This window comes from Scaptodrosophila lebanonensis, unplaced genomic scaffold, assembly GCF_003285725.1.
Source record: "Scaptodrosophila lebanonensis strain 11010-0011.00,11010-0021.00 unplaced genomic scaffold, SlebRS2 tig00000001-arrow-pilon, whole genome shotgun sequence".
In the NCBI taxonomy this organism is placed as follows: Eukaryota; Metazoa; Arthropoda; class Insecta; order Diptera; family Drosophilidae; genus Scaptodrosophila; species Scaptodrosophila lebanonensis.
The window spans coordinates 981,825-994,320 of NW_022060529.1; the positions used below are offsets into that span (position 1 = coordinate 981,825).

At 38.7% G+C, this 12,496-nt stretch overlaps 1 protein-coding gene across 5 annotated transcripts in view; it reads left to right on the forward strand.

The window, feature by feature from the left end:
* The window catches only part of LOC115634030, a 147,125-nt gene that overhangs the window by 3,469 nt on the left and 131,160 nt on the right, over window positions 1-12,496 (forward strand). The gene's annotated exons all lie outside the window — the stretch shown is intronic.

Consider the following 12,496-nt stretch of genomic DNA (forward strand, 5'->3'; position numbering starts at 1 on the left):
GATGTTTTAAGAGCATTTGTAATTTATTTTCAACATCCGAAAATAATAAAAATTATAATTTTATAGCTATTTCGAAACCGTACGATATAAATTTGCAAGTGACCAAACAACTTGAAGTCATGTGCTTGTATCGTTTGGTGCAAATGCTGGGTGCTATAGGATTCGGTTGAATAACTTGGTGCTAGCACATGCAAAAGCTGGAGGAAATGAGCTTGGACATTGGGCTGTTAATTTTAAATCGCAAAGCTTTTTCATACACAGCAACATATTTATCTTTATGGCATTGCCTTTATTTCTTCGAGACAATACTAGTATTTAGATATGTTAAGCATATATGTATTTCTATTGGGTGTCGCACAATTCTCGTACATGGCTATTTTATTGAGTACGACCACAAAAATATGACTTTTGTTGTTCAAATAGCCAGAGAGAAAAAGAGATAGAGAGGGGAAGAAAGAAAGAGAAAGATAAGGGGAAAGGAAGAGAAAGAGGACATTCAAATTTGTTTTTAATTTAATCGAATTTTGACAATGAGCGTATTTAGCAACGAACCTCTGCGCAAAGATTTGCCTTTTCGTTTAAAAATCTGAGGAGATTTGAAAAAGAATATGAATTCGGTTGATATTCATTTGTTCCTGAGTTCGCCAAATCAATTTGTTTTAGCTATAAAAAAAGGCATGTCGGAATTATAAGTATAATAAATACAGCTGAATAAAGATGGAGAAACGAGGCAGGATTTCTCAAGAAGTTAAAGAAACGCAAAGATGCATGCAAGAGATGTGCAATAAAAAATGTGATCATTTATACGTTTTAAGTAATTACAAAAATATAGAGCTCCTTAAACTTAAGCAAATTAATAATAGATATATATACTTGTATAACGGAAACTAAAAAATGTTTAAAAATGATACCTTCGCAGTTGCAAGAAAATACATTTCTACTTCACAGGAATATTTTCTGATATTATTCACTAAAGTCTAATGTCTAGCCCTGAGTTGTATTTTCAAAACGATATTCTCTATTGTAGTGCCGTTTTGGGGTTTTTAAGGCATGTGTATAGGAATTATTGATGAGATGAAAAATTTAAAACTCTAGAAAACTACTTGGAATGTGAGAACAAGTAGAAAAACGTTTGCTGCTTTAAAGATATTTCTTTTCTTTATTTTTGGGGGTTTTTTTTAAAGGTTTTTTTTTAATTAAAAATATTCACATTACAGACATACAGGGTGCGCTATCTTTTATGTCGGTACTATATGTAAACATTGAATATCTTTGAAAATAAACAACCGATTTTCAAGTACAATTTCTTCAGACTAATTTTTGAAAACAATATCAATCAAGTCAATCGGCTCACTAATGACAAAGTTATTCCGACATACCGACATAAAAGATGGCGCACCCTGTATGTATCTAGACTGTAACAAAAACGGTTTTAAAAGAAACAATTTAACTTTATGTAGGAAAATCGTCATTTACTTAAATCCTTTCGAAATCGAAAATTACAAGAATTTGAAGGCAGAATATAGAGCGTTTGTGGAAATGGACGTAGATTTTGGTGTTAGTTAGACCTTAGCTCGACTCAACGGACTTCAATGGAGGCGGCACAGATTATGTTGAAGATCTATGGGTCCACTTCAGGAAGGAAGACGATGACCCTAGCTGAAGGTGATATCGCTTCCAAGCTTCAATTCAATAGCGAAGTGCTTTGCGCTCCTTTGGCCTCACTTTATTGATCAGCCCATTCGCTGTCATTGTTCGTTTGATTAATTCAGCTTACCGGTCCATTGCGTTCCATTACACCCCACACATCACACACACTCAGACACACTCAGACACACACACACACATACACTGTTGAAATGAAGTGATTCTGTTTGCCGCTGCGGCATTTACACACTATTTTCGGTTTTGGTTGGTTGGGTGCCCAAAACTGCCGTCACTCTGCCATGACGACCAATTTCTTGCTGGCAACCATTTTTAATCAAATTGCACATATGACCACACACAGACTGGCAGCAGCAACAACAAGTGGCATGAGGTGCAGCATCCATGTCCATGTCCACATCCACATCCCACAGCACCAACTACTAACCTAATTTTTGCCGTTGCTCGTTGCTTTTTTTGCAGCTTTTTCCGCATCGTCAACTGTCCCCAAAGTTTTTAATCATCGTCGTTTGGAAGTTATTTTCATTTACAATGCAACGCTTCTTTATGCCACCATTTTCATTTCACACAGCCCGCTGCCGGCAATTTGCCTCAAGAAAATTCAATGCAATTAAAAACAATTCATAATACCGCCCCACCGAGCCCTGGGACCGATGCTCGACCGATTTTCCATATGCAACATAAACATCAACCTCAGCAGCAGCTCTGTTTCCACTGCATGTGAAGTGCAGCACGTATTATAATTTTTGTAGTTGTATCATTTGTGGCGTTGCAACGCCCACCAGCTACAAAATGTAACACTTTTCTCTTGTTTGCCGGCTTGTTTGTTTTACAAAAATGATTTTTAATATAACATTTATAGCTCGGGCTAGCCCCGGGGCTTCGTTTTATGCATTTAATTAAATGGCAGCAGACGCAACAGACCTCGAAACAGACCAGAAAACCGAAACCGAAACTCGAACCTAAACCCAAACTCAAGCCCAAGCCCAAGCCCGAACCTGTAACCAACGCCAAAGCGAAATGAAAATACATACAGAGATACTTTCCTGCAATACAATAAAAACAAATACATAAATAAAATATGCAAACAAGAAACGGAAAAACTTATTTAGAGCTAGACAAAAAAGCAGCGCACAGCAGAGAGTGAGGAGCGGAGCGGAGTGGAGACAAATGTTGCCCTTCCCCCCAGCTGCTTGTGAAAGAAAATGGCGTCACAAACGGAAACTCATACAAATGCAATTCTCCCACGCATCTGTCTGTCTGAACGTCCGTCCGTCCGTCCGTCCGTCCGCCCGTTTGTCTGTCTGTTCGACTGCTCGCATGTGTGCGTATGCTAAGCTGAATCTGCTGGGGCACAGTGGTTGCGAAACATAAAACGCGTGTGAACTTTCTGCTAAATCCTAAACAGGGGCTATGAACCGTACTGAAAATAAAGTTATGTAATCTTGAAAACATAAAGAGGCCACAGGCCTCGTTTCACATGTACATTTTAATACAAAATACTGTTTATTGTCTACAGTCAAAATTTTACTTTTTCTTTTATTAAATTTTTAACATTTTGAAAAGACTTTCCTCGAACTTGCTTGCAATATTGCTCGTGGTCAGCCATCACCACTCCGTAACCCCAATTTCGAACTGTCCACTCACAGTGGATTAGACAAGTCGAGTTATCGCAGTCTTCATCAAATAGAATCTGTAGCGTAGTATTCCTGGAATATTATTAAATGATATCTTCAGCAAATACCAATGCCCTAGATTCTCATCATTCTGGAATTCCAATTAATTTTAAGACCAGATTTCAGACCCCTTCTACTTGTATATATCTTCTGATCAAATGTGGCGCGATCGATTTGTTCAGATTTTTAGTTTTTGGTAAAATAACTTGTTTTTACTCCGTCTCATATGTGGGATATATATGGTTCATATCTCAACCAATGGCACTGCAGCGCATTAAAGAATCGAAAATTTACCAAAATTGTATTTTAAGCGAATAAACCATTGAAGGTTTTTCCGCGTTACAATCAAGTTTAGGTTAGGTTTTAATGAACCTTTAGAATATGCAAAGGCGCAATAAACAATGACGCTGAAATGCTGAAAATATCTTTATAAACAACAAAGTAATCCTACTAGAAGGGAAGATTTTTGATCCCAAGTCATTGAGGCAATAAAGCAGACAGTCGGACGAGTCTAAATCGATTCGTCGAGTTATAACATAGGATTATATAAGTATAATTAGACTTTCTAGTATATCTTCTCTTTTATCGAGTATAGGAAAACAACATTGAAAGGAAAGCAAGGATAGAACTAGATTTGGACTCTTCAAAGTTCAGAGTGGCACAACAATATTTTGAATCGTAATGGACACAGCTCTGTGCTGGTTCTGTCTCCTCTTGTTCAGTACAGAGCCCATTGTGCTGCACCGGCAGATGACTTGGTCGAAAGGTAGCTCCCGAAAACCCGCTCGATTGTTGTCAGCCGTGGTACGAAATTCTCTCACTATTGTTGGCGCGTGGGAATCATTTCAATGTTTTGTTTCAACTCGGCCGATGGCGAGTCGCTGTCGCTGTCGCTGCAACTGCAGTCTTCGTTGCTGCGAATGTGGCAGAGTTGGGCTCAAAATTTTTGCGCTGGCGAATCAGTGAATCAGCTGAAAAGTTGGTTGAGGGCTTCTGCTGTGGCCCGATTGCAACAGCAGCAGCATTGGCAGAGTTTCTTAATAATTCATATTTAATTGTCTGCTGTGTTTTAATTATGCGCGTGGTGTTTTGTTTTCCAGCTCGGCTTTTGTGTTTTATTTTTTGCGCAAACCCATTTGGTTAGCTTGACGGGTCTCTAATGGCTGACAAACTTGACTGCAACTTTCGCTGATTGAGTTCCATTTAGTTTTCGATCTGCTCGCTGACAGACATTTCAATTAGCCCGAAATTGCGGCAGGTGGGCGGGCAGTTCTCGACTCGACTCGTCTCATCTCATCTCGTGTCGACTCGTTTGGGGTCGCGCCGTTTAAATTCGTAAATTAGATGAACGCTGACGGGCCGAAGTTGCACGTTTCAATGCACAAGGCGTTGACCACGAACCCTCACACACACACACACACACACACACACACACACACACATGTACGCATTATGGAGAGGGTTACGAGGGAGAGCAGCGTTTTCATTACCACGCTGCGGGCCAAAAAAGTTGCGGGTGGTCACGTCACAAAGTCAAAATGTTCAAATCGGAAGCGCAGTTGTTCTTGTTATTCTTATTCTACACTGAAAAGAAAACATGATACAACACTTCTGTACTACTCATTTTACCATCAATGGAACCGTGCACCCATCAACGGAAGGCGGAAGCCGTGGCAGACCTCATTGACCTCCGATTTTCAAGTATGAGATATTTTTATATAATTTGGTTCTGTACAATTTCTTGAACTGAGGCTTTCAACACTGGTCTACTCAAGTCAATCGGTTCACTAATGACAAAGCTATTCAATATCTACACACCGACATAAAAGATGGCGCACCCTGTACATATAGATTGTTATACCTCCAATAAATGATGAATGCGGGCGTTTACTACTACTACTACTACTGCGTTTACTTCTTACATCGATAACTAAATTACATTGGAGTGGACTAACATCGATAACTATATGATTAATACCACAACAAGATATGTATAGCTAGGGTCATAAAACATGATATGTAGATTTGTCTTATCTATGCACAGAACAAGTTTATTTCAAACCATATAAGACTCATTTTCATCATTTTCTATAAAGCTGCGAAAGTCCGATCGGTGGAAAAATGACTCCTAGTAGGATTACTTGTTTGTTTATGAAGATATCTTGACAACATTAGAAAGAGAGCATTTACTCTATTATAAGTATAGCTGCCATAGAGAAGATCGGTAAAGATCAATCTTTCTGATTTTTGTAATATGGGGCCTGAGAGGAATCCCATGATTGAAAATTTAAGGTTATCAGGCAATTTAATAATTGTTGAACCCAGGACAGGGGTCATAAATAAAGTCTTTAATCTTTAGAAAATCACATTTACATTTTTAAAATGGCTCTTCAATATCTGAAGTTTCGTCAACATCGGTAAAGGGTGGGTGCAGATTGTTGGAATATTTTATATTTTACTTAAAAATAAAAGTGGCTTCCAATGTTTATTCTCTCTTTCTTTGAAGTTTAAGCTGGTTCTGATCGTCAGATCGACGAGCTGGGCCTTAGTAGTGGCTGCTTAGATGCAGAACAAATGAGGCTTGGGCAGAGTTCTTGAGAGTTCAACAACTTGTCAGCCTAGCTCTTTAAAAGCTAATGCAGATTAGTCTCCGAAGTCGGGCTAGCGTAGTCTCCTTTTCGCTGATATTTCAAATGAAATATACAGGACCTACAAGTATTTTTGGGATACACTCGTATGTATGAAAACTGGAGATCAAAGAAATAGAAATTTTTGTATGTGTCGCTATTATGTTGTTGTTGTTGTTGTTGTAGTTCTGGTTAATTTAAATCGCTGTGCGCGCTGCACTTCCTCCCCCCGGCTTTATCAAAAGGCTTGTGCTGCGGGCGCTCAGCGCGCTGTTCGCAGGTTGAAAGTTTCAAGTGCAACAACAACAACAGCAGTTTCGCTTTGTATGTGGCACGCAGAGTTATTGCCCGCCACTGCAACCCCTATGTAGCCCGCCTCCCCCCCTCCATCGACCAAAAATGTGTATAGTGTGCGTGTCCGTGTGAGTTTGCTTTGAGAATCAAATGCCGCGATATTCGCCGTGGTCCGCATTTATTTTACGGTCCACAGTGCCACACAGTGGCTTTGATTTGTCCGTATTCGGTCGGTGTGCATGTGTGTGTGTGTGTGTGTGTGTGTGTGTGTGTGTGTGTGAGAGAGAGTGTGGGCGATTAATTTGTGAAAAATGTGCGTTATTCGAAAATGATGTGGTGTTTAATTTTTGTGAACAAAGGTAACAACTTTTTCGAGCGTGAGTCGCAAACTTTGTGAAATGTTACGAGGGAATTGGAAAGTCCAGTAAACTCCTGTACACCCAATACCCGCCCCTCTGTCCGCCATAGCCGAAGACACATTTTGTTACACCAATCCTTCCTATGGATGCTATATGATTTAGTGGAAAGATTGAGACGTTATTATACTACTACGGTACAAAATGAAATGGCCATTATGTTTGGTGTTTCTTCGCTTGATCCTCCTGCGGATCATATACACACATATATGCTTATAATGAGGGGTCTTCTTGAAAGCCATTACAATATCCAGATATTGAAAAAAACCGAGTAGAAGATAGAATATCTGATTCCCAGCAAGGCATCGCTCATTTTTAAATGGTTGTATTTTGTTGGATGTACAATTTAAAGGCCTATCAAGATTTTTTAAATGTATCCAGCCATGCTCTACTCCCTTCACACCTTTTCTGTTCCAACGCATCAGATAACTCTTTGGCTTCGTCCTTCATGAGCTGTAAGGATATAGAAAGAACAGCAAACCGTATTTTTTGTCGATCTTTCCAATAGAGAGGGTCTTTGCTGCAGCTTAGAAAAAAAAGGGGAATATTAGCTAGTCCGGTAAGCTACACTCGACTTACAGCCGTGTGTGGCAAAAGGTTTGTTAAAAGTTGAGGAACAAAGCCGAAAATATTCTGCAATAACTATTCCGTAAAATAATTACTTGTTGGTCGGCCACAAAACTTATAAATTAAAACAATCTAAAAGAACAGAGCAATCGTCGTTTGCAATAGAAGAGATGTGAAGATTAGAGTTAATTGGAAGCTCGATTCCACTATGAATAATTTAATATTTACTAAAAATTAACAATGTTTAAAATGGAATGGATTTATGCATTAAAGACACGTTGCTATAGGAAGACATGCGAGCATTATTAATTATGAAATGAATTGGCGAATTATTTTGAGCAAATATTTTATCAGATGACTTTAATTAATTCAATTAATTTGGCATTGTTTTTGGCGCCACCCACAATTCCAAGTAATAAGCCACTTGCCAACCAAGCAGCCAACCACCGACCCACCATCAACAGTTGTTTTGTTTTTGTGGTAGGCCCAAACACGTATCACAACTTATACCCGCAACTTATACGCGCAACTTATATGAATGCAAACGTGTTTGTATAAGAGGTCAGCGTAACTGTTATATGCTATGTATAAGCGCAACTTATATTCCAACTTATATGGCAGCTGCGAGCAATTTCGAAAGATTTTATAAGCAAAGTGCTCTTATACTTACGTATAATATAAGTTGGTGCGTAGCCGAGACACAAACCACAACCGCAGTCGCACATACAAGTCGCGAATGGCGCGTTCGAACGTGTTGCAAGTGCAGCTGCAAATGCCAATGCAGCTAGACAACAACAACATGCAGACCGCATGCCGCTGCTCTTGTACATATGCAAACATATATAGGCATGTGTTTGTGTGTATGCGTTTGTGTGTGTGTGTGTGTGTTTGTGTGTGTGTGTATGCTACTCAATATAAGGCAGCACGTTCGGGCGAGAACTTTTGACTTCTGCGCGCGCTGATGTTTTTAGCTGTTTTAATATTTATGAAAAGAAAGAAGTCCGCGATGCGCCGCGTTGCAAGCCACATAAATATCCACATCCTCTAAGTCGCAGTCGAAGCCGGATCCCTTTACAGAGCACACTTTTAGACATACACATACATATACACATATATACACATACATATGAATGCGTAATGTGCTGCCACCCTTAAGTGAAAACCGAAGACCTGTACAGCAGCAGCTACAATAACAGCAGCAACAACAACAAATGCTCCCCTTTGTGCCCGACGCCGTCAAGCGTAAATTCAATAAATATGAATATAAGATTCACACACACACATACACACGCACACGCACACACACACGCAAACATGCTGGCACGGCACTTGTTACATTTTTCACTCACTTGGACTAACTTGGCTAACGAAAGCCATCAATGCACTGAACGAAAAGCAAACGAACAATTTGAAGCCAATTTGCATTCCATTTGTAACCTATAATGGGAGTACAGGGAGAAATATTTCAGGGAGGAGTATTCATTTGTTTCAAAATATTTGGAAGCCATTATGTATCTTAAAACCGAGCTCAGAATGCACATACAATACAAAATTCTTCAGGCAGGATACACTAAAAAAAAGTTGCATAGTATAAATGAATATTTTCATATGCAATTATATGTTCTACTATTTCATATTCAAATCAAATATAAACAAATTAAATTTTTCTAAAAGCATATTCAATTACTGATTTAAATATGAATAATATTCTAAGCAAAGCGTTAATCTTTCGTTCAATTTAATGTTTGATATATTTAATTTCAGTGGGCGCATACACTTCAAATAAGAAATAGTTAAATTTACTATACAAGTATTCCATACTAAATTTAAATATTTTTCTCAACATTATTTTGAAGTTTTTTTGTAGTCAATGTATACATACTAGAAATATATGGAATTTTAATATTTGAATAGTTAAATCGAATTTTTTTAAAGGTAAAAAAGAGACAAACATTGACTAGAATTCTCAACTCGGTTATAAATATAAAGTGTTACATTTGGGATCGTTAGGAGCGTGTCCAGTAAGTGTATCGTTATTAGTTTTTCTCCGCTTTTAACATTAATAATGATCCAAACCATCCAAAAAACATAAAAAGTTCAAGTAATTATTTAATAATAACAAAATAATTTGGAAATTACTTATCTGCTTTAAATGGTTCTTTACAAAATATACATATTTATGTAAATTATGGAAATGTCATTATTGAAAAGAGTTAAATGCAGTAGGGTAGACAAAAAAGTAGGAAAAGAATTTTATAACTATAAAAAATAAACCTTTGACGTGAATCAAGCCCACGTCCACATCATCACTTGTGATTTAATATCGTCACACTTTAAATTTAATAATTTAATATCAAGCTTGAAATTGAAGTGTGCAAACTTCCTAAAACACACTACGGTGAGAAATCGATAGTAAAAATATTTATTTTATTTTATTTTGTAAATATTTAAATTTACGTGGTTTTTTTTATTAGTGTAAGTAAAAAGTTTCCTACAAATATTCTTGAGATTGGAGCCCTCACTTCAAGAGTCCAATAGCTGTTTTGGTATAACGTTTCAAAATCTCTACTTCACCCTCTTCTGATCTACAAATGCATACATGTAGTACAGCGAGTATTTAATTGTAATTCTCCTCGGACATTAATAATTAAGGTGAAATAACATAAAAAAATTAAATTAAATACATCTTTGTAAAAATGTCATCGATTACACGTATCTGATTACCTGTCAGCTCCCACATCTATTCAAATAATTGGCGAGAAAATATTTAAAATTATATCGAAAAAAGCAATCTAGCACAGTACAGGAAGGTAATTGCACTCACAGGTCTGATTATTAAGACATCTTCAGAGATCATGTGATAGGATTGTTCTCCAATTTGTTTTCCTGTATTAGTGTGTAATTGTCCGCAAAGTTCTTAAATTAAAGATTGAATTTTCCGAAAATCAAATAAGAGTGGTATTTGAATTCATATTTTAAATTCATAAAAATGGAATCGGTCTGTACAAGTATTGATATACATATGTATGTATTCACGGCATTGCTTTTGTCAGTGTATAGGTCAGACAGTGATGTCCTGAGTCGAGAGTTTTCTCTTGTTGTCATCTTATTTACTTGATATCGAAATCTTTGTTTGCGCTGCTTATTATTTGTTGCCTGCCACAGGACGAAAAGAATTTTTACGATTACTCTGACAAAGAGCGATTGACTGGCTGCCTCGTCCTAGACATTACGAATATAGTACTACTATATAGTTCATGGTTCCACTCGTAAAATATGAAAATAATTCATGGCTGCGCTGTTGCTGTAGAAACTGTGGAAAAACTGAAAGTGTGCTGCAGTTGTCGGTGGCGGCGTCGTTGGAAGTCGGTGGAAGTCGTTGCAATAAACTCAATGGAGCCATCAAAAATCGTCAACGCAATGAAGCTAAAACTTGCTAAAATGGCGCTGCGCATATGTGTGAGTGCAGAGGGCGTGGCAGCAGCCTGCATGTGTTTTAGTGTGGCAGTAGTTTATGGCCACGAACGGTTTGAGTTAATGCAATGGTAACAGCGCCATGGGTGCTTGGGTGCTCGGTTGCTTGGCTGCTTGGGATACTAAAGGGGGCGAACAGCTAGGCGAGACGTGGATGGGAAGGAAGGCGGCAGACATGTGTGGGGGTTGTTGCAAGGGACTGGAGAGCGAGGCTAAATTATGGCAAATGAAACATGGGTGTGCAGTCGGATGAGTTGCAATAAGTGGAGATGTCTTCATAAGGGCAATTGGTTAACATGGAAAAGTCAAAGATATGATCATAATGCGGCAGGATAAGCAAATGAGTCGGCAAAAAGGAGAAAAAATACAAACAGAGTGAAAGGGATGTACGGAAGGGACCCATGTTGCCAAACAAACTGGGTGGAGTGCTTTCAATATTTTGTGAAATGAAAATCATGTTGATGGGCAAATGATGAAGATGCCCAAAAACAAGTGAAAGGGTTAGGCAAGTGCTGCGCAAAAGTTTAAGTCAGCAGTGCGAAATTGGCGGACAAAGAGACAGAGAGAGAACTGTAAGGGCGTGTGTAGAGAGAATTGGAAAGCAGATTTCGAGTGGAGCAAGTCCTGCGAGATACTCGAAATACTCGCCTAGAATAGTCATGAGTAGTCGAACAAGCAATTTACGACCACGCAAAAAACTTCCATGGCCAAATTAAGCGAAAGTCTGGCCGCAAAAGCGCAAGGTGAGCGCAGCGCCAGAAAGTTCAAGTAATTGAAGATACCCAGAGCTGGGGCGATATAAAACTTCAACAAAGGAGGGGCAACTCAAAGGATAAAGATAAAAATGTGCCAAGAAAGTGGAGCAAAGTTGGTACGCGACTACTGCAGAGATGAAAGCAATTAAACCCAAAGGCGGTAGCGATGGTGATGGCGATGGAATCGCGCAAAAGCGTTGAAGCAGGCTAAAGTTTTCGACGAAACTGGAAGTGAGGATTGGGCTTAGCCATGGATTAGAGGTTGAGCCACCATTAGATGGGCCGCGCATACAAAGGAATTTTGCCAAAGCTAAAGCGTTTCGAAAGTAATTTTCAAATAGGCAGAACACTGGTCGATATAAAATAAGACAAATTAGCGTAATTCGGAGTAGGAAGTTAGCTGGAAAGAGAGAATATCTTAAATCAATCGAACCTGGCATACTTAGATCGCGTCGAGCTAGTACGATTCATGACTGAGAAATAGCCGTAGACGCATTAACTAATGAAATCTCGGAACCCGAGCTCATAAAGGCCTAAGGAACTTAACCTCAGATGCAATACGAAATAAAAATATGTCTATTAAGAGAGAGAGAGAGGCATACAATAGCTGCCAATTAATCAAGCAAAATACTTGAGTAAGTGTGGGTGAAACCTGCTAGAACTGTTACCAACTCTAAGAATGAATTCATAATTGGCTGAAAAACTAAAACAATTGCCAGCTCCCCTAAGCAACGTAGAGCCAATTATAACTCCACCAAGAACTCAGCACAATGCGAACCCCTTCAGGTGACCCGAGGCAGATCTGCGCGCGACAGCGTCACATTAGTACCGAGAACTGCCCAAAGCCGGCAGAGACAGATGAGAAAAAAAAGAAAAACCTCAACCTCGGCCATAATCATTTGCCCACTAAACCCGCAACTAAGCCCAGTTGACGACGACCAAATTTTCAGGGTTAGTCGCATTTCGGTTTTTTGCGCACTCCCTGCCATTGACATGCATCTGGAAAATGAAAAAGAAAAAAC